General features: G+C 38.5%; 1 protein-coding gene and 1 pseudogene across 1 annotated transcript in view; both read right to left on the minus strand.

The window, feature by feature from the left end:
• INSC (INSC spindle orientation adaptor protein) overlaps nucleotides 1-23711 on the minus strand; it is a 133020-nt gene that overhangs the window by 28496 nt on the left and 80813 nt on the right. The gene's annotated exons all lie outside the window — the stretch shown is intronic.
• Nucleotides 11007-21170, minus strand: LOC141741810 (protein RIC-3 pseudogene; annotated as a pseudogene).

Raw genomic sequence — 23711 nt, forward strand, 5'->3', positions numbered from 1 at the left:
CTGGTGTCTGGCATTTAAAAACAAGAACACTCTTTCAACAAGTTTGATTACTTTGTAACATTTAGGTTTTGGTGTGACACCATGGATTTTATTTTCAAGAAGCATCTGTTAGTGTACCTCTTCATGAGGAAAAAAATATCCCATGCATGCCACAATTTTAGAGGACCCTCTTCATCTATTACAATAATGAGGAAGTGCCTCTATCCAAAAAGAGCAGCATGGAGGTCACAGTCAGAGAATCCGTCATTATCAGCTAATCTAACTCTTCATGGTGTCTTTCTTCTCTCAGGAAAAGTATCTGATAACCTTCCTGCTAGAATTTTGTACGTGTTTAAGTCAATACTTCCAACTATTAACACGATTATGCTAAAGAGTTACAAAAAAAGGGCTTATCATTATTAATTATTAGTGTAATTTCACATACAACTTCTCCTCTCATCAGATTAAAATTCTTGAACAGATAGTTAAACCATGAAGTTAGAAAGAAACATAACCCTACCCTATGCTCAAAGTATGACAGTGAAAACACCAGAGCAGAAAGCAGAGAGTTACATTAGAAAGGCAGAGAGAGTAAACGAGTACTGGAGAGAGCACAGGGTGTTGCTTTTTTTACTGTTACTTTAAACATGAGCTTCTGCATATGCATTCAGAAACAGATCCTTATGCAAACAATTTTCCTGCAAATATTTCTCATTTCAGCGGTGTCAGTCAGTTTAGCCTAAAAAATACCCAGAGTCTCTGGAACGCAAGGCCTCTACAGTATTTGAATCACATGTACACTAATTAAACACACCACAACAGTAGAACGTTTCTCTTATAGAATGTATTAAATATATACAGCAACTTATTCAGAAAAATGGTTTTATGTCTAAATTCACATAATTGCCAAAACTGACCCGTGTTGTTCTTTCTAAAAATTTTTGTTGCTTTTAAGAAAAGCACCAAGCATTAATATAATTATTTGCTACATTCATTACTTCACAATGTCTATTCAATTATTTTAATAAATTAATTTAAATAAATTAGATCCAGAACCGACCTTGTATGTGCCAGAGTTTTATTAGCAGGGAATTTTTACAAGCAAGTTATAGAGCTTTATGATAGCCATTTATAATGAAAACACTCACAGCACTTTAGCTATAAAACTTTTAGTGAGCAACTCAATAAGAGTCCATTCATGTTGTAATAACAACAGAGGAAATTGCTACCCTTATTCAAACAAGAATTTTAAAAAAGTAAAAAAATAGAAGTTTTCATCTGGTGAAAATTGATGGAACTTTACTGGCTGCAGCAGACTCAAGCTATTTGGTCCTAAAATTCCTCTCCTGACAGTTAAGAAAATCTCGTTGGGTCTCCTAGAAACATCGATTTATTTCTATGACTGCAGTGGCAATAAAATAATTTCAGAATTGCTTTAAGCATAAGAAATTCAAGTTCAAGATCAGCTGTTTGCATGGAATCTTTATGAGCAGTCAGAGGTCTGCTATGAGCCATCAGGTAAAACGATCTCAGAGGTTTATCTCTCCATTAACACCTCCTAGTACTGGTCTTTGGTCAAATATAGTTGCTATATTGATTCTGTATTAGAAGAAATAAGGACAATGCTTAAGAGGCTGATAAAATGGAATATTTTTACAGGATGGATTTTAATTTTTCTTCTACTCAATATTGTTTGCTGCTTTACCAGGTTTCAACATATATAAGCATCCTTATCAGGAATAACAAACATATATTTATAAGCCAGTGTTTGAACGCTGCATTGAAGGAGGAACAAACCCACATGTTTGGCTATGCTTTCAATAGAGATTCTTTTTGCAGTAAGCAAAGATAGCTTCAACATAGCACTTTGATACAGCAGCAGTTCCAATCTGCATTCAGAACCATATTGCAAGTCAGGCTTATTTTCATAAACTGATCTCACATCAGAAAACCGTATCAGAACTCACTGAAACTGAATTTACCTACTGAGCAGATTCCAGCTTCAATAGCCTTGGATCTTCTCTGGTTATTTTAGATGGAAAAATGTTCAAGCATTACATTGTGGCAAAGAGAAAACCTCAACTTGCCATATTTTAGCTTAAGAAGCTGCGTAGATCTGGGAAAATAAGCATGTTGTTGAGGAAAGTCCCAAATACTGTTCTGATTCTGTCATCCAGTCACTGTCTGTTTTTCTAATGGTGTCCCTACTCTGTGAGCCAGTTTGTTCACTCTTAGATTAATACTCACAAGAGATGTTATGACAGAAGGAACTTAACTACTAGCAAGTACTAAATATTAGAATTCTCCACTCAAAGTTCATTCCACATAAGCAGTAAAAACTCTCATTCCGTATTCCAAACTAAGCTAATCCTCCAGATCTGTAAAGCCCAAGTCTAAGCCAGAAATTTCACATGATCAGCCTTCATTCTGCCACCTGCTAGTCCATAAATAACACAATAAGAGCCACTGCAGCTCTCCACAGAATGGTAAGGGGCTTCCCCTGGCTCCAGGACAGGCTCCCAGGATTAGGACCTATTCTATTCTGTTTCAGAGGGAAGCATGGATAACATCATGGGATATCTGGAAGAGATACTAGAAAAGTGTGACAAGAAAACAGGGGTATAAACATGTCACTCTGAAAACAGAACTAACGAACCCTTGCAGCCAAAGAATGCAACTTTAGATCAATGTATACCAAACTTCTAGAAAAAGTTCAAATTATGTTAAAGATTGAAAGGTCTAGGAGAAAGAAAATGCTGTTTTGAAGGGTGGTGCCTTACTAGACACTTGAGTGAAATAGTGGATTGCTGAATTCTCTCATGCAACTTGCTTGCAGTGCACTCTCCCTTTCCAACAGCACTAACAAAGACAATAATTGTCATTTGCTTGGGAATCTATTTTAGAATAATTCAGATTGCAAATAAAATATTAAAACGGAACTATTTTAACTATTTCAGCTCTACAGCTGACAAAGAACAAAAGAAAGAAATATTTGTGAACATGTTTCTTTTTATATTAGGAATGGAAGCTCTTTCAGGCATCTCTCACAGTACAGCTGTGTGCAGCTTCACTGGGCAGCAGGTAGAGCCCTGGTCACATTATTCTCACCCTTGGGAAAGTGTTGCAGCAAGACTGAGCTAGCGCTCTAAGGAATGAGAGCAACTGCTAGGGAAAAGCCAGTGCAAAGTCTGTGTTATATCACTCCCACTATTTTTTACCAGAGATGAATTCAGTGTATTTTTGAAATTTACTTTGACTCATGTCTGATGAAGAGGGTAAGCTATACAAAACAAGACTCAGTATAAAGGAATTATGCCTAATTCAAACACAACAAGGACCCTGGGGGCAAAAAGAATGAACAGTGCAAATAATTTTTAAAAATAACCCAGACGTTTTGTTCTCGCTTATCACTAGCTTAGTAGCTTCCAAACAAAAATTCAGCCAATATCTCCTACACATTTTCTTTTGCTCTCTACATATGTTTACATACTTAGAAGAGATGATCATTCAAAACTTTGTGTTGGACTGAGTCTCTGGTGTGCTAAGAACCACTGTCTCTCTCACTTTCCATGAACAAACAGCACGCTACAGGCTCAGATTCACAAAAAATGTGTGAAATGTGCCTTGCAATTCAGGTACATTAATCATATGACAAATAGAAGTCTTATCATTCCCCAGAGAAGTTAGGAGCTATCAATAAAAGTCTTTCCACAGAATCAAGGCCTAGTTGAGCTAAGAACTGTTCCACATCCCATATTGTCCCAAATTTCACTGTAGGTCGTTACAGTTATGAATACTTTCAGACTGCCTAGACACCCAGATGTTCTGTTCACAGTGTCTGCTCTAAAGTTCTGTTTAAAAACCTAAACAACAGCTGTTACATTGAACAAGTGGTCTTTTTTTTACAAATAGTTATAGAATTGTCAGTTCTTGAAGAGACTTTGTGTGTGTATGTGTGTGCGTGTGTGCGTGTATGTACAATTGTCACCATCATAGGGTTTTGGTCTGTGACTATACTTTTTCCTAATACACAAATCGAATACCAATAGCATTTATTTCCATATTTTTCCACATCAAAACAGTTTCCATATTGCGAATAGCCAAGATAACAGCAACACTGTTGGAGCAGTCGAATTAAATGCTTTCACTCACTGCCTTCTAGTGGTTCTTCCCAAAAGCCTATGGACAAAAGTTTGTCACAATAATGTGAAATTTTGTTAACTGTGGGATCTATTAAATATCATTATGTTTACTAGGTGTGTCATCACCATCTCAAAACAGCTAAGTTGCCATTCATATGTACATGATATTGACCTTGAATGTATACATTATATATCTTAGATGAGTTTCCACCTTGCTTTGCTTTCCTGGCACTGTTATGTCATTCTTCAAAGTTACAATGGCTAGTTGACAAAGAGTACAACTTTTACATTTAACATTCAGACCCCAAAGAGAGCACATATGTTTATAACAGCACTCAAATTTCAGCAGAGCAATGTAGAGGGTGGGGTTTTTTAAGTCTTTTTCTAAAACACTTTTTAAACTCCTTTGTAAAGCATCTTTTATCATGCTTCCAGGGAATTTTAGAAACAACACATTTACTTCTAATTAATTGTTCATTTCCACTCAGATCTTCTCAGGTCCAAAAATCCATTCACCGTGAACTCTGGAGATTCATTAGTGACATCACTGAGCTAAGGTACCTTCATAGCAAAGTAGATCCAAACTACCTTCTAGATGGTCCTTGCCACGGCAGAAAGCTGAGACTTCCCACTCCTTCTGCGCAAAGCCTGCAGGGTGTCTCTTTGTCATCTCCATTGCTAGCCATCATGGGCTAGTTGCCCAGCTGCAACAGAGATATTGGCTGAGCTTTTATTGATGCTTATGGCTTAGATCCTTGGTTGTCTTACTGAAGAGCACCATTAACCAGAGGTAAAATACAGAAGTAATTGCAAACCAAGATGAATGGGCAAGGTAAATGCAAGACAGTACGGTTTCTGTTCAGAATAGCTAGCCACAAACCATTCTGCTTTAAAAAAAAATAAAATATGGAAAAAAGTCTAATCAGTCGTCTTTTAATGAGCTTGAACAACTGATCTTTCTTAATTCAATTGTAAATCTTAATCAATGTTCTTGAAAAGGTCTTTGATTGTTATATCCTTTCCTATCTCTCTATATATGTTATTTTCTCTTTCCTGCAAATCTGAAATACCATTTATTGGTATAGGCTTTCCCTGATTGGCTTCTTTTTAGGATTAGAAGTCAGGACTCATAGTTTTCTTTAAAAACTAAGAGGCAAAAGAAAAGAAAAAAGCCGGCATCATCTGTACTTAAAATTACTTCCTTTTCCATTACCACTTTCAGCAATTGCCATACTTTGTGCCTTTTTTTTTCTGTGAGAAAAATCAATTGTAATTACATGAGTATGTCTCAATTACCTGTCCTTTTTCAGGATGAAAGTCTTCATCTGATTAATTGGACTTCTCTGTCCTAATGCCATCTCCAATGCTCTAGGTCCTAGGCGCCTTACCTTCTTCATACATTTTGTGGCAAGTCTTTCATTTTGACTAGTTCATACAACACAGAAATCCTTCTAGCAGAGAAGCGGTAAAACTGTGCCAAAAATTAGAGGCAAGTGTGTTATTTCGTGTTTTAAGGAGCTTGAAGGGAAGACAAACTGAAGGGGAACAGCGCACAGCATTTTAACTCAGAGTAACATCACTATCACTTGCAATACAACTTAGATGGCAAAGCCAGTATTACAGTAAAGGTGTAGGGTGTTCTTCTCAACGTAATCTGACAGGGCAGCACAGAAGTGCTGTGGGCTGGGGAATTCAAACACTGCCAGTTCCCTGGGGCACAATTCCTCAAAAATCCTCTTCTGAGAAGGGAACATCAAGTTGTTACAGCCTTTAAACACACAAAATTAATTCCTCTAACAGGAGCAGGACATCAGGAGACAAATGGCTTCCTCTATAAGTATTTCTTAGGTGAGATCCTGTGATCTGTTCTTCTTCCAGGATACAGCATAAGATGGGAATCTTTAGTGAGTAACAAAAAAAGTGTCTTATGGCTTTTAATATTTTTGCTCAGAACAAATCAAGTATCTAGTTCAAAAATAAATTGTAAACGTATTCTAACAGCTCTGATTTGCCTTCTCTTCCATTATAATTCCTTCCTCAACCTAGACAGTAGTACAACATCATGTTTGGATCAGCCATGATGTTCACTTCACACCTTTGAGGCAGCTTCTTATTCTTGAGTGATTTGATTTTGCTCTCACACCCTGTGCTGTAAAACAAAGATGAAAATCTACTTACCTACCACCACATAATGCTTGGATAAATGCCATTGTAATGATGCTACCTGTTATCATTAAAATAAGCAGTCATTTCTCCAGAAATTATGAGAGTATATCTTACACTGAAGAGTAATCTAATCAACAGAAAGTCCTAGTGATTTAATGGGATTGCTTGCAAAATATAGTACTGCAACAGTGACAGCGCATGCACTTAATAAGCAGCCTCTTTTGCCTAATGACTTTTGCACCTGTGAAAACAAATCCAAAGCGTGTAATTAAACAGGTCCAACTTGTCATTTTCCCTTTCTTAAACTCTTTCTTGACTGCAAAACAATAGTTACTCAAACATGTTTTCCTGCATCCAGCGTCTCCTTGCAGATCTAAAATAATTCCAGCATGGCCAAAATGCCAAAGCACCCAGTGCTTGCAATAAAATGTTAAAATAAATGGGGAAAAAGGGAGAAGAGGGCACTAAAATAGTTAAAGATGAAAATTTTCTAGGAACTCAGATTTTCATCCTCATTAATCACATTTTGCTGATAATACCAGACATTAAGTAGGCACACAAGCTGGAACTGAAATCTGAACTCAGTAACACTAGGTACACAGGAATGTTATTCTAATTCATTCAACTCTCTTTGGCACTACAAGTCAGTTACTCCCAAATTCCTGTTCATGACAACTGTTTACAATACGTGACTGCTGAGAAAACAATAAATAGAAGACGACACATATAGCCTCATTCCCCATAGAGCAGTGTGTTGACCATGCTCACAAGAAATAACATATATTTTAGAGAAATCTGATATCCCATGCACATTGTAACATATTGAGGACTCCATGTTACGAGGCAGGGAGGGGGGTGGAAATTGATCCACTTAGAGCTTATAGTTAACGTCCGTTTATTTTGGTGGTGCTACTGTTAGCATTGCCTGAATTTAAAACATTAAAATATTCTAAAGACTTCCTTCCCACCTGTGTGACACATCTGTCATTCCTGCTCCTCATACTCCTTATAGCCTATTGAGACGATTGCATCTAAGCCCAGACTGGAACTGAATCAGGAGCCATGCTTTCCTTCTGTTCCCCCTTGCTACCATGCACACACACTGCTCTTCACTTTCTTTCCAAGCTTTTGATGCCGATACTGTCGCTGTTCAAGCAGTACTTTCAGGGCAGTAGGTGTAGAGAGCATTTTTCATCCACTCCCCAGGATACTCTTGCATTAGGTGTTGTTTATGGTTTTTGAACTAATGCAGCTAAAGCAGAGAGTCTATCCTGCAGGAAAAAGGCCCTCGCCCCATCTAGAGTCTGATGTGAATAAATAGATAAACACTCGGATAGCCTAAACTTTTCAAATTAAAAGCCTGGTTGACAGGTAAAAGTTCTTGATTTAGGAGAACACTTAAATAGTGCATAGCTTTGATCCTCATAGACCTACCTTCCTGAATCAGCATTTGCAGTCCTAAACTCGGGGTAGATTTGGGCAAGCCTTACCCAGCAGCAACAGAAGCTTTGCTGTAATTCCAGCCTCCACTGGGTGCCACTATTGCATAACGCAACGTACGGATTACACTGCATGAGTCAACAAATTGGCGAAAACGATTTTCAACTTGCACTTCACTCTCATGAAGTTTTCAAACCATATTCAGAGAGTTATCACTTATTTTTTATGTCCTTAAAACGCCATATGATAATCCTTTTAGAGACAGAAATACAAGAAGGATTTACTTCCTCCTAGATCACTACAGCTAAAAGGCTCAAATGCAGAAGTGCTCGGATTCTTTCCTGATTTCGTACTTGAATAAGCTTTTTAGCCCATGAGTGGATCTGCTCCTCCATGTTGACTGATAATCAACTTAGCACCCTATTTTGACCTATCTTTTTTAGCCTCTGAAGAGACAATAACCACATGTCTCCATCTTAAGTGCTTTGCTGACAGCTTCACTGCCACAAGGGTAAAACCTTACCACAAACCCGTAGATGACCTTAACAACCCACAGTGAGTGTTATTAAACTGTGCGCACATCAGAAGGATGGCAGTGACACTGAAAATACGTTGTCAGCCTACGTTTTAATTTAATGGCAATTAAGTTTTAGTTTTATGGAATTGATGTAATTTCCATTTGATGGTCGGTGGGTATCCACAACTTACTAGATACCAAATTTCATTCTGGTGACTTAAGCCACAATCCAGAAGTAGTGAAGTCTATTGTTATGAATCACCTTCAAAAATTCTTGACAAACAACATAGTTACCTTTAGTCTGTCTATTTCATAGCACCTGTGCTCTTGGATTTTGCTTTACTTCATTTTCCAAGGCAGGAAGGACAGAAGGAAGGAAATCAAGATTTAATTTCAGTCATACCCAATGGAAGATTTTTTAGAGCTTACACTAAACATGAAAAATCCTTACAGGCAAAAGACTGTTGCCAGCAGATTTCATGCTATCCTTCCATACTGGAATCATTTGTCATACTAGTCATTTGAGAGAACTGACATAACCACAATCGTTTAAAGTTGCTGCAGACAGGGGAAGCAGTGTCTCAGCATTTATGAAGCCTATCTTTATAACTTCTGGTCTTTCCTCTCATTCTTCTCAACGCTCTTGTCTGGTAGGCAGTTGGTGTCATTGATAAGTACAGAAATTTCTATAGCCATTGATCTTTGAAATTATCTCAGCCTTTCTCTAGCAGAAAACCAAAATACTTTCTTGAAATTCTGCCATATTCTGGCACAGATTTTCCTGCAAACAGAGGCTTATGTGACTCTTCGAACATTGGTTGTGTTATCACAGAGATGGGCAAAAAAAGAGAATGTGTAAGTAGTTGTCTGGCAGTAGAGGCTCCTCTAGGGCAAAAAAGATATAGTAGGAAGAAAGACAGAGACTATATGCCAAACCAGGGAAATCAACAGAAGAAAACAGCAAGTAGACTGAACCTTAATCTGACACACAGTTTTTTCACAGCCAGCTAACTCACTGGTGCCATCCAGCAAAATAACGTGGTGCAGGTCTGGAGGCAACAGCAAGGCCAATGCCCTGAAGCCTGGCCATTGCTGCATTGCTGAGAAACTCACAAGTGGCTGCTGGTGGCTAAGGAGAAACAGCAATTCATTTGGTAAAATAAACTTCTAGGTTCAAGAAATTCACTGAGGGCAGGAAACAGAAGTACTGCAAAAGAAGATCGAGACAGAGGCAGCATTTCACTTTACTACAACAGCCCTGCGAGGGCTCTTTTCTCAGCATGCAGGCTGTTGTTCGTCAGACATGACAAACTCTGCAGGAATGACTATCGCCTGCGTAGTTCCTCCTGTTATGCCTACTTATTGAATCATATTAAAAACAGCAACATGATAAAGCAACTATCTACCTGCTCATAGCCACAAATTGATATGTGGCTATTAGACATACGTGCGTGGACGTAAAGAAAATGTCACAGATGGGAAGATCAGGTTTATAAATCAATTTGTGCTATCACAAAACTGGAAAATCCCTGTCTTTCCACTAACAGCTGAACTGAAAATTTCTCGGTAGGAGAAAGTCCCAGTCCTACTTCCAGGAATCTAGAACATGTATATTCTTTCTTACCTCACCGAAGACTATGGAAACTGCCTGTTCACAGCCACCAGAAATACTTTCCAAAGGGATCTTGTTCTGCCTTCAGAGTTCTTCAGAGCAATAGTCAGGCTACCAGAAGACTTCAACCTCAGCATTGCTGTCTTGTTTTACTTACTTGTGGGGTTTTTTTTCTTTTCTTTTAGTTTTCAATTCTTTCCCTTATTTTATAAACTTCAGTTAATCAGGAACTCTGGTCAGAAATGAAAGGACACTAAATGAATTTTATTTCAGCTAGACATAGCAGACTACTGCATTACTCAGTATAAATGAAGATTTGTAGACAATAGACTGACTAGGGAATGATTTCATCACATGAATGTGATGGTGTCATCAAATGCAGTTCTTGCACAGCTCTAGTTGCACATCTTCATGTGACAAGGTTGTACATGTGGCTGATGGTGCCCCCTGTCTGAAGCCACCTCCTCTTCCCAGTCTTGCTCATGCTTTTCCTGGAACCCAACACAGATTAGGCTTCTGGTCCTGTGGCACGGAATAAGCTGGGAAATGAGCTGTGGGTTGGGGTAGCATATGAATTTTGTGGATTGTAGTGATGGCAGTTTCTCAGGTGTACAGCAGCAATGACACAGTTGAGAAAGAGTCATGTGTGCAACTCTAGTCTGTTCTGCTGATCAGTTAACATTCCGGTAAGAGAACAGAGGCATACTTTCTCCTCCAGCTTCCTGGTAATCTCATAAATATATATCCATTTGATTGGTTTTCATAACTGATAGCACACAAAAAGATATTTTTGAGAAAGTCAGAAGAGATGTTTGTTTAACTCTGGGATGACAACAGGAAAGATAAGGACTGTTTGTTCAGAATCTGAAAGAATCAAAAATCTGAATGGAATAATGTGCTCCAAGATACCAGTCTCCAAAAAGCACAGACAAAGCATGGTCGACAAGGCAGTAGTAAGCCATGGCAAGACTACATGAAAGAGGGCATTGGCTTCCAGTTCAGGTTGATGATATGACTGATTGCTACCACAGGAATGAAATTTGTACAAAGAGATGAACACAGAGAAGTCTTCATTGGGAACAAAAACCACACAAATGACAGTTTATGACCTCTACCTTCACCATCTAGATAACATCCAGTATTGTCCCTCTTACTCAAGTCCTTTCGTGTTGCGCTTTCTCAGTGTGCCTGTTTCATCTGAATCACAGGCTTTTTGCTTTTTCAGTGCTGCATTTTCATTTTCTGATTCCACAGACAGATCCTCATGGGTTGACTCTTCTGCTCACTGCAGCTGTCAGTGTGGAATCCAGCGTTCTCCGCTATGACAGCAGGATCATCGTCGTCGTAACAGCAGCAGCACTCCTCAATGCTTTGGCTGCGATGAAGGCCCCTCTCCTCTTCACTGGACCTCATCCTTTTTCTGCATTAAAGCATTACCGCCCCTTCCCATGGTGAGCTCAGTTAGCAGGGTTTCATTGCACAGATGGTCCTCATCTTCCATGTCCTCCATTCTTTCTGCCAGCTCTTCTGCAGAGGGCTGGCTAAGGTCAGGGTAATCTACAAGGATTGTGTCCTGTTTGCGCTTGAAGCAATTGGAATTATCATAGACAGGAGGGTTTTCATCCCTCTCTGATTCATTGACACCTGTACGATGAATTTAAGCTTCCCAATAACAGTGCACTTTCTTCTTTGGATTTTGAGGATGCCAGGGATCTGGGGGCTGTATGCCGAAAGCAACTGCTTTACTAGCATGGCAGAGCCTGATGCGAGGAGCATGGTGTACATGATGCCAGTATAACTAGGTTTATTTTTACAGTGCCCATCAGAGATGTGCTTGTTTCTCAGACAGTAATCTTCCTTTCTCTTTTTCTTCTTCCTTGATATCTGCCTGGATCTGGAGGATGAGAGCCCCTCTTAGCATTCACGCAAGCAGGCACCGTATAAGAAAAACACCCACACCAGGTTTATTACGGTTGGGTTTATCACTAAGCAATGCAATTATTACATGCTCACGGTCACCCTGCTGTGTAACAGTTCACGTGTTTCCCCGTGTGCTGTTTCCCACCCTGGGTGCTTGTCACCAGTCAGAGGACACTGCTGCAAAGACGTGCATGGAAGCTTAGCAAAATAACTGCAGAATCGGAGCCTTTAAGATTCAGCTCTCCTAATACTGAAGAAAGAGCTCCTCCTGAAGGCAAAAAATGGGACCTGTGGCTCTTTTAAGTTATTTGAACTTTTCATGTGTTTGCATTGCATGTGAGAAGATAACATTTTTGTCAATTGTACTTGCACTACATTGAGGCCGAAGGCCAGAAAAAGGAACATCCGATCCAAGGAGAGCAGTTACAGAAAACCAAACAAAAGCACAGACGAGCTCCGGTTCCAGATGTGGAGCAACTCCAGCGTGCAGGCAAGGCGGTAGCTTGTGCTGGGGAGCGACAGTAGGGTGGTTTCTTGCTGGTGAATTCACCACGCTCTTTGGCATCACTTAGGGCAAGTAATGGATTTCGGTATTCATTGATAAACTATGATGGTCACTGCTTACGTTGCACTATATTGGGAAAAACTCTGCCCATACCATTTTTTTCTCTCCTAAACAGCTTGATTTATGTTCTTCATGATGACATTTTTACCCATTTATTTCTATTTAGGGCCTAATCTAAAGCCTGTTGGTGTAACTGAAAGTTCCTTTCTAACTTCTGCTGTCTGCATAATGCCACATTTGTGTGCCGCTACAAAAGTCCTAATGTCTTCTGGTCTGTCTTTGTTTAAAAGTGGGCTTATCCAGATCTCAAAAATTGGGCAATATTGGCAGGATTACTTTGGAAAGTGGATTTGGAAGGGAGGCCAAATTTTGCTCTTATGTGTATCCTATGTTCACATTCAAAGGGGGATCTAAAATGTCTATAAATGAAAAAGTTGACCTTTTCTATTAAATGTGCCATTGAATTCTGTGATGTCATTACTATAACTAAACAGGGCATTTAGAAAAACAAATCGTTGCTAATAGTTGCCCGTGTTTTAAGCGATAATACTGGGTAACTGACCCTGCACAAGAATTAGCAAATCACACAGGGAGTTTTCCTAAGAGACAAAGTCTATAGGAAACAAACCTCTTACAGTGGGTTACTGTAAAACCTGTATAAAAAAAAGAGAAATAATGGAATTTTGTTAATTTTGATAATATCTTAAAAGCATAACATTCTTTTCTTGAAACTAACAGTTTATTTCAAATAAAAAATCTTGTAGTCGGTGACAGGAAAATAAGGTCATCTGGAGACTATAAACAGAGTATAAAGGGGGCACACATACATGCCCAATATGGCAGGATTTTCAGTATTAGGAGATTGTGTTCAAGGCGTCACAGAAGTCCAGACAGATGACATCTGTAGCTCTTCCCTTGTCCACTAAGGTAGTCAGTCCATCATAGAAAGCCACTAGGTTCGTCAGGCAAGATATGCCCTTGGCGAAGACAAGCTATTGGGGAACCTTTCCCACACCTTCTTTGTGAGAACAAAATGACAAAGATGAGCTCTTATAAAACTGGAAGAACTTCTGCCTTCTTAATTCCACATGCTGGTCCGATGGGAATTCCTTCTGCAAGACCTTATCTCAGCTGAAGATCCTTGTCAGATCAAACTTTTACTTATAGTCTAAAAGCTATTGGAGTTAAACAAAACCATCTATGCACAACAAGGCCTAAGACAATCTTCAGGTCTCTGGATTACTTCCAAATTAAAGAGTAACACTAAACACCCAGCGTAAGTTTCCAACTGAGGTTTATGTCAGCCCTGATTATTCTGTGGACTTCACCTATGAATCAAAACACAAGCTGGAGGGGAAGCCTGCCATTCTATGACATGCAGCAAAGCATCTCTGAAAATTGAGACTGATTTTACATATCAGTATGTCCTGATCCATACAAAAGCTTGCTTGTCCATTCCCAGGGGTGGCAAATGAACAAACTGAAAGCCCTCTGAAAAGGAAGAGCTCTAGAGAGTACTGGCAAGAGAAGGAACAGTCAGTGAAAGAGGTATTGTCCGGGACCTTAATAATAGGCAAGAGAAGTAAGATACAGTAAATATATGAGCAAAGCTGTTAGACGTTTAGTTTTTCAAAAGCAGGATTATTATCTTAAACAGATGAGATTGTTTTTCCAACAGCTCTTTTAAGTGTTTTCAAAGATGCTTTATGAAACATGAAAGTTTTAGTATAAATCAGGCAGAGTGCCAGATCTAAGTGGTTTCCTGCAAACAAGCCTAAGCAAAAAAATAATTATACTGATGCACAAACATGCTTCTACATCACCTGCCATTAATTATTATTTAACCTTCACTTTTTAAAGAAATACGGGGAGACTCATACATATCATGGGTGAGCTTCAGCTAAGCCACATGGCAGCTCTTAGCTTGTTACAAATGTGAGATAAGAAGAAACTTATACAATTAACTTCCTTTGGTTTTGCTAGAAGCACACGCAGGATAATTTACCTGAGTAATTCAATACTTCCAGCCCTGATTTAAAATGCATGTCACAAGGAGAGGACACTAAGTTTCAGCTGATCGGTCAATTAGCTCACAGTGGGTTTGATTTCCCCTGTTCCTTTGTTACAACTAGCTCTGGGGGAAAAAACCTCAGCTGCAGCAAGAGTTAGCATTTGGCCCACGCGCCAGAGTCAGAATATACCAATACTGACAGGAAACCCTGAGCTAGTTTTGTGTTTATATAATGCTGTCTGGGTGAGAAAGTTAAACTGCTAAGCACTCACTTAAACCAAGCAAGCTGGTAGAAAGTTTAAGCAATAGTGGCCAGTGCTAGAACTAGTTGAAGCTGTTATCATAAAAAAACGTTTCATATATGTTTTCCCTGTTTTGAAAAGCATTTTCTCACTTTGTTGCAGCTACTGGCGAGGAGGAAAGATAAAAGAGAGAAGAGGTTTTGGACTATGTGTTTTGAACACAAGTTTGGCAAACACTGGGTGAAAACAAACAAAAACATAAGAAACTATGTATAAAATTAGATTATTTTGCAAAATACAAACTGGTGAATTTCTCTCTCAGTAACAATATCTAGAGCTTGCGTGTTTTGAGAGCACTGCTGGGACCTGATTTGTAAAGGTTCCTAGCTTACACCTGCACTGAACCCTGTGTCACAGCAGGACCGTTACAACCTCACTGCCTAAGCAAGTTATGAACACTGATAAGTGCTGTGATGCGAGAAGCTTGTTAACCGCCATGTTGAACCATGGAAGGGCAGTAACACTCATGGGAGTACAAGAATCACAAAAGTGGTTTTGGAAAAGAGCCAAGGTCTAAGCTGAGCGTAAGCTGAGGTTTATGTATTTTGCTAGTTTGAACTACTACTAAAAAACAACCCAAAGGAAGTGGTCAAGCTGAGAAGCCTACTCAGAGTACGGATGCTCTTTTGAGGGAAAACAATTTTCTGCAGTGCTCTCAAGTCCTGACTTTCACCCCAACAGACAACCAATATTCATTACCAGATCAAAGTAAGCCATCACTTGTCTAGCAGCCTCCATCATGTTATCCTCAGGTATGATTGAGATCAGCTCATTTATGGATGAGTTTAAAAGCTCCAGCAGATGGAACATGCAGAACTATCTGTTTCCAACTGGCATGCCCCAAAGGAAAAAAAAAAAAAAAATAAATCACCTGGAACCAGGGGAAATTATTTTTTATTTTTGAGAGGTTTGGTCATTCAGTACTTCTCTAAGTGTAGTTTTATACTAGTGAAGAATTCCATAGCTGCAGTTAGATGAATGATTTTCTCCTTTTGCTTTTTAGTAACATGCATCTGTGAGAGTTCAGTCCTTCAAAAATAAGTGTGTTTAAAAATTTTGAAAGTCAATGTTATACAAGAAAGAATAGATGTACAAGAAACCACATAGAGCACTAGAAAACTCTGAGAGTCACAGTTAATTCAGGCAGGAAAATAAATGTGGCAGAAGCTTAAAAGGGAAAATAATGTTAGCACTGAATTCTCAGGCTCCAAAGGCATTTAAATCCCTGTTGTGTAACCAAGTCTATGTAGGTACGCTTTTCTTCCTGCAGAGGTCTCTGAAATCAGTGGGGTTTTAGGCAAGCTCAAAGGTCAGCCAAATAAGAAATGGAGGCTCTGAGCAGTAAACTCTTTGGACTTTTCTAATGAGTCACAAAAATCATCAATACTGAGTCATGAAGTCTGCAGCAGGATGGGTCAGTCAGACTAATGTATCTAATTTCAACAGAGATTTTGTGAGAGGGGAGCTAATGTGTCTGTCTCATTTAATAAGTATTTTCACCCCTATCTCTCTTCACACTTTATTGTGGCTACAGCTATTTAATACATACAACGTAAGCACATTCAGTATGCGTGTTTACATAGAGCTACAAGTGCAGATATGTGATGCAACGGTTTCCTGCTGAGTGAGAAGAAAAGAAGAATTATGAAAGCTACTCATCTGATGTGTCTTTCTGTAAGGCCATGTCTTTCCAGTTTCTTTTCTGCCTCCATCAGGGACAGGAGGAATATCTGAGGTCCAAAATAGCTCTTTCCCTGCACTCTTTTTAAATGCTTCAATTGATTCTCATTAATCTCTGCCTTCAGTTTAGGAGCTGAGTAAGCTGCTTCTTTCATCTTAAAATTAAATTTGCTTGATAGATTATTATTATTATTATTAGGTAGGGAAAACCCACCTGCCATTTGATGTGTTGGCTTCTCTTCCTTCAGACGTCATTCGTGGATCATTTGCTGCCCTGATCATTGTCATTGCTTTAAGCAATATTTTAAATCGTTACAGAAAAATCATCATCTGGTGATTTCCAAATTATTTTTCATTTACAAAATTCTTTTAACATCCTGACTTTTGAAACATAAATCTAGAGCTATTTGGAGTGCTTTAAATAAAATACTTAGTGAAGTATAAAATCAATAGATAGCATAAAATACCAACATAACTGACTGCAAAAACCATGTGTAAATTATATGGGAGCCAAACAAGTGCAGAGTGGTAAGCTGGCACCAGCTCAAATTTTCAAAATGAAGTTGGAGGGAATAGCAATCTGCAGGCAGTACTCCAATTCCATTTTGCACATTGAAGTGTAAACCCCAGTAACCTGGCATAGGCTGAGGACTTCCTTTTCAGCTTTCTAAATCTATTTCAATGAAACTTATCTTTTTAAAACAAGAAGAAAAAATCTGAAGACACTCTCTCTTCTGCACCTCAGCTAAAAAAAATAGAGGTGTATAAAAAAACAGAGCTAAGGGGTAGATGGGAAGAGAGTGATGCAGTCCTACAGTGACTGCATCATATAGGGGAACCAAATGCCAAAGTACACTTAATTCTGTCAGCTCTCACTCTGCATGAACACTGCTTTGGAGCCAGGAAAAAAATACAACACAGCAGTGGCAATTACTCTTGATACATCATTGGTAATACCTGAATGCAACTACAATGCCTGCTCTGACCAGGTCTTACTGAAACATGGCAAAACCTGAATAAACTAGGGCTGCTTTGACTGTTACGAAATTTTTGCATGTGGACATGTTATCACAGAGCCATGCTTAAGCAATATGCCACTTTAAGCACAGGGCAGAGAAGCAAAGCTTAAATCTGTGGGTGACATGGAAGGCAAAAGACTTAAAGTGTTCATTGTTGGTTTAGAAGACAGCTCGTGCTTTTGTTATCAATTTATACATAGATTTATACATCAATTCATAGACTGCCTGCTGTGACTCTTATTGAAAAGACAGACAAGGTTTGTCAAAGAGGTCTTGTACCTGTTTGATCTGACTGAAAGTTTTACTTTGTTCTACAGCACTATGCGTTCAGTGATCACCAAATGAATATTTACTCTGTGAAATTTATTGCAGTTTGAAACCTCAATCATGAACAGACCAACAGATGTGCATCTCTGTTGACATTTCTAACTGGTAGTGGTTCTTTTCTTTTTATTTGAAATTACTCACACGCTTAAGGCTAAGTGCACATGCATACGTTTGCAGAGTCTGGGCCAGGCCTGATATCTAAATGAGGATCTACTGATAAACAACAGAATCTGTGTCCTCCAAATAGTGGCTATTCACCAACTCCTTAGCTAAGTCTCACATTGTCCTACTTTACCAGTATTATCAGAATGTTTATCTTTAGTGCTAGGTTTGCTGGCTCCTTTCTCCCTCTTCTAAAATCTATAATATGATTAAAGTGAAGCAAGGTTTGTAAGGAGAGGTAATACCTTTTATTAGAGCAACTGATACATATCTCCTTAGACCATCAGGCCTACAACAACACAACCACTATAATTTAATTAGTCATTTTAACAGAATTGGAATAATGGCAGTGACCTCAGCCAAAGCATTTTGTCTATACTTTTTTCCTACAGAGATTTGGCAATGCCCCATAATCCTGCACTAACATGTCTGTCTTTATTCAATTCCATGTCTCTTGAATAATAAGTCCATCAAAAAAACCTTGCTTTTTTCTTTGCATGCTAAAGTAGGTACTACCGTAAAGCAAACAAATTTTAATCTGCTGTGTAACTGGCAGAAGGTTTCCAACAGACCAAATGATACTGCAGAGATTAGCTGCCAGTTGGTTTGGGGGGTTTTGTTGTTGTTGTTGTTGCTGTTGTGTTTAGTTGTTTGTTTGTGGGGTTTTTTTTAGGGAGGATGGGGGCTTGGGTTTTGGTTTTTGGGTTTTTTTTTTAAGCATGTTTTCACACTGGTTTTCAGTATTCAGAAACATGTCCCTTCCATGACTTCCAAAGCATTTTGCCCTAGAGCTGCAGCCTGTTGCATGTGAAGATGGTCAGATTCTGCAACAACCTAAAAAGTCTTGCTGCACTCTCCTGGGATTGTGCTGAAAGAAGCTGCTTTTACTAATGTGTATACATAGATGTGTAATCAGGAGGTAAAACTTGAAACACCATCTAATATATACGAAGCCAGCAGTTGAGGAAGGGCAGTTCCTGCACTCTCGGATATGATTTAATGAATCTTGCAGGGGCTTTGACAGAAATGTAATTTGCCAAACCCAGCACATTTTTCACTGCCAATTAATTAAACAGCCTTACTGAGAAGAAGTGTCCAGTAAATTAAAGAGCTGCAAGCCTAGAACTTTACATTATCTAATTGTACCACAAACTTAGCTACTGAAATAGATTTGCCTGGTTATCAAAAAGGCTATGTGAAAAGCAGCTTTTGAAAATGTTGTTCCCCACACTGTTCCTTAAAGTTGACTTATATTTCTGTCTCACTGTAGCTCTTCATTCTCCTCTGACCTACACAATTGCCCAGCGACAACAGTGAGACATAGTTCCCAGCTCCAGCTATCAATGACACCAAGTTTCAGTGTGCTTTGCACTGCATGTCAAAAGTTGCCTGAATTAGTCTTTAGAAAGTTATCCCCTTCTCTCAAAATTCAGAACAACAGAAATCTTTTTATCCATTCCTGCTTACTGTTTGTAACTTCACAAGCGTGATTTCAAAGCCTGGCTGCAAACGGCCATGGAAGATGAGCCAAAACAATGTTCTCGGAGGGAAAAAAATGCCATTATGCAAATCAGAAGAGATGACTCTTCAGCCAAAGGGTTGTAAAAGGAACGCATCATTTGAACTCTTTCCATCCAAATCATTTTGCATGCTCTTAGCACACCAGCCAGTGTTCTGTGGTTTTAAGCACATAGAAAGTTTCCAGTCTCTTCCCACCCGTGAAGCTTCACAAATACTATTTTGGGGAAAAACAAGAATGATAATCCACTTCACAAAACACTATTGAGAATGTGTTTGTCAACATGACCCATGAAAAACTTGGAAAGGATTATAACTTTGCGTGTTACCTGTTTTTGTGGGAAAGGAAAAAAAAAGAAATTCTAACAAAGTTCTTCTCTGAGGAGTAAGGGAGGGTACCAGTCTGAGGCAGACCTCTGCACTTCCTAAGATCTTCTGATTTCTGGAAGTCCTGTGAATAAGCTGCTACTTGCAATAATAAAAATCAACATTTCACTACTTCTCAGCAAGCTGAACACTACTCTGCACTTCTTAAAAGAAGCAAGCCACCTGCAGACACCCTTCTATATGTAGACCCATCAATGGGTCTCTCTGTCACACACCTTTTCTAGGAGACCATTACTAATGCTTCACGTCCCCTAGCATTTTGCATTTGGAATATTCAAATATGAAGACAGCTATATCATTCTTTCAGATCAGGCAAATTTGCGATCTTTTTTATGGTGCAAAGTTATTTTCATCATATACCAGGTACTACAAAAATGAAAACATTCATGATTGTGGAGCATTCACATGATGTGACAGTGAAATCCATGGGCCACCAGCCAATTCTTGTGTTCAGATTTTAGAAGTGGTGACTGTACCCCTCTTACCAGCTCATCCAAGCCCTTATAATCAACGCCCTCTCCATAATTCTCACTTCTGTCTCACCCTACAGCTACAAAAACCTTAATGGTTTTAGCAGCTGAGATTTAACGTAACACACATACTTCATCTAAAACAAAGTTACTCCCTGGACTTGACTGAGGTTAATGGTTGAAACTGAAAGTTCAAGGTGTTCGAGCTGAATGAAATAATCAACTCACATTGACCCAAAAGCTGGGAATAAATTGTAGTTGCAGGTTCTGTAATAAACATTTTACTTAATTCCCACCAACCCTTGTTTCTCATATATATATTGTCAGACTACATCCCCATCATGCAGCAAGTATTATTCTGTAGGTGATTATGGTTGTTCTCAAAAATCAGACTGGGTTCACAGTGAGCAACAGATTTTAGGTCACTCATGTTTAAGAAGTCTTCATTAAATACACTTTGTACTTGCTTCCCCCTTCTTCATATTCGTTTTCTGGAGGTAAGTAATTTGAAATAATGTGCTTTAAATGAAGGATTCAAAGCAATTTATAATCTATACCTAGGCAATTTTGCTTAAAGCACAGTGATAAAAGCTGTGTCATTTGTTAAAAAGAAGGTTTTATTAATGAAAGTAAGAACTGTTGTCACCAGTAGTTTAAATAGTGTAAGTAAACATACACTGCACAGTGTTAATATTTAGGCAGCTGCTTGAATGACTATTTGTATAAATCATTATGTTATTGTGGCAGCTGAGGCTTGATCTTGGTCCCAGCTGAGTTGCAGCTTTTTAATGTAATAATGTTTCACATGCACAGTAAAAATTGCAGTACACTGCACTATCTGTTTGCTATTTATTTCTGAACTAACTCTGCAGTTCTTTTATTGCAGCAGGAAGTTTACCTCTGTGAAAGTCACAAAACTGAGCTTCAGCATAGGGCAAAAATTGGAAAGCCATGCCTTCTAGCACCAGTCAACAACACGCCTTGTATGGACGGACCCGAAGCAGAGAAATTGCCAGAGTCTTTAGGCTTTAATGAGGCCGCATGTCAGCATATACATAGGAGACACTTTGTTCAGAGCACTCTGCAGAACAAGGACCTAATGCAGCCTCAGGGAAGGAAAGGGCTGAAAAACCGCTTTAGGCAAACGGTGTGCTGAAGATGTACAATTGTTTTCAAATACAGACCCTTTTTCCAGGCAAGTTTGCTTTGTGTTGAAGACAATACCTGTTAGATTTTATGTGTGATTGACAATGAAAATGGTATTTGAAATACCTGATTCTGAATGTAATTTGCAGGATGTACATTACCAGACAATTAAGATCACAATTTTTTTTATTATTTTTTTTCTACCTTAAGTTTCATGAAACGCATGTGTTAATCTATCCCAAATCTGTGCCTTTAACAGTCCTTCCTACATGGGAACACTTGAGGTGAATCAAGTTTTCAAAGCACACTCATGAAGTTTCAGATATTCTTTCATCTAGGACCCTCACCAAATGTCTATGTTGAGAACCAATCTCCCACTACATCACTGTATTTCTGTCCCAAACCTCGGGGCTAGATGTAAGACCAGGTCTGCATGTGCAGCACTGACATCGTTCTTCAGTTTCCAGTCATGCTCACCTCCTCCAGCCTCCTTTTTGTTTCTAGTTTTACAAATTTTAGGTATTTTCTGTATTATCTATTACCTGTATTTTATTTTGTCTCTGCATAAATTCTAGACCAAGAATAATGATCCTTTCTAATGCAGTGAGCTTTCTCCTAAAAACTTTGCATGCTCAAGTGCCACAAGACGCAGATGACAAAGCTCTCTTGGGTACAAGGACAGGCAGCTACAGCAATAATGCAAAGGAGGAAAATTCTGATTGCTTTTCCAGGGTCTCTCCGCTTCTCTCTGAAGTGGGAGTGGTCGGGCAGCTGAGATCAAAGAATGATCTCAAACCTGCTGGTGTCACAGTGGATTATGAAGTTAAAGTGTACCAAACAACCGGATAAGCAGCTTGAAGCACCAAAATTACCACTTGTGGAACACAGTTTACATAGAACAACATTTATTTACACACAACTCCTCACTCACAAAAGAAGGCTATTTCTTCACTGTCTTTCTACTTTAATTGCCTAATTTGTTACTGTTGAGTTCCTGGACCTCTGTAGTTCAATGTGCGAGAAAATAACAGTACCTTATCAAAAGTCAGTAAAGTGCTTGCCAGTGAAATAATAACTATTCTAAACTGGCATTTTAACTAATTGATTTTACATTATTGTACATACAGACAACTAGATTCACCAAAAAGAGTAAAAGCTAGGCATTGCAACAACTACTTGCTCATTGTAATTACAGCAAAGATCATCTTGTTTATCAAGGTGAGGAAAAGGTAATGGCTTTTTCAAGCATGCCGTTAAGATAATAGTGTAGATATATATTTAAAGACACGTGACTGGGAAGAACAAGAATTATATTTTAAAAAATTGAGGAAAATACTTTTGCTTAAAATAGCAATTTTCTACATCTACAGAAATAAATGCTCAATTGTTACTTTCCTTCACTGGTAAATGAGGACAGTATTTTCACATTGCAATCCAAAAACTCACTAAAGACAAATGGTTTAAACCCAGTATAGCATCGTTCATGTTAAATTTGCACTAAATATAAAGAAAGTATTCAAGTATCTTAAAGCCCAAGAAAATTGTTAACATACTGTCTTGCTTGGATTGCCTCCTGTGAACTACTGACTTCCTTGCTTGCTTTCTAAATAACCATCTGCATTAACACAGGTGTTCTTCTTACATTTCTTGCATAGCTACTGAATTGGCAAGATCAAAAAGCATTGGATAAATAAACAATATTCCTAATATCTTTAGTAATTAAGCACTGCAATTACTGTAGGAAGTATACCATCCCCTTTTAGTTCACCTCCCAGACAAACGTTTCATTAGAAATGATAGCTCTTGCTGCTTTCAAGTGGTCTTTTAAACACTTCAATGGTTGTGAAATCTAATTGAAAAATAGAGGGGGTGGGGTTTGTTTGGGTTTTGTGGGGGTTTTTTAATTATTTTTTTTTTAATCTTGAATTACCTAATCTGAATTGTTTGGACACCAAGCTTTATTTGTTTGAATGAAGTTTCTGTCATTAAAAATCAAGTTCAAATTGCACTGATGTTTTAATGCACTAGGTGGCATAATGATATTCACATTAGAGCAAATTAAATGCTTTACCACCACCCAGGTACTTAGTTGGATAAGAGAAGCTGCCCTTTCTGCCAGATGTGAAGTCCTATAGTAATTTCTGTAATGATAGGAATGCTAATATTGTTAACCCTCTTTTTTGTTCTTTGTGAGAGCACTTTGAATTTTAAAAGAAAAAAACATTCTTATTTAAAGAAAACAATATAAAAAAACCTGTGTGGAGTACTGTTCACTTCAAAATACTGGTCATCTGATCCATGCACTTTCCATTGATTCTCTATGGTCAGAATATCTTGTTGCTTCTGAA

The sequence above is a fragment of the Larus michahellis genome, chromosome 4, assembly GCF_964199755.1.
Source record: "Larus michahellis chromosome 4, bLarMic1.1, whole genome shotgun sequence".
NCBI classification, from domain to species: Eukaryota; Metazoa; Chordata; class Aves; order Charadriiformes; family Laridae; genus Larus; species Larus michahellis.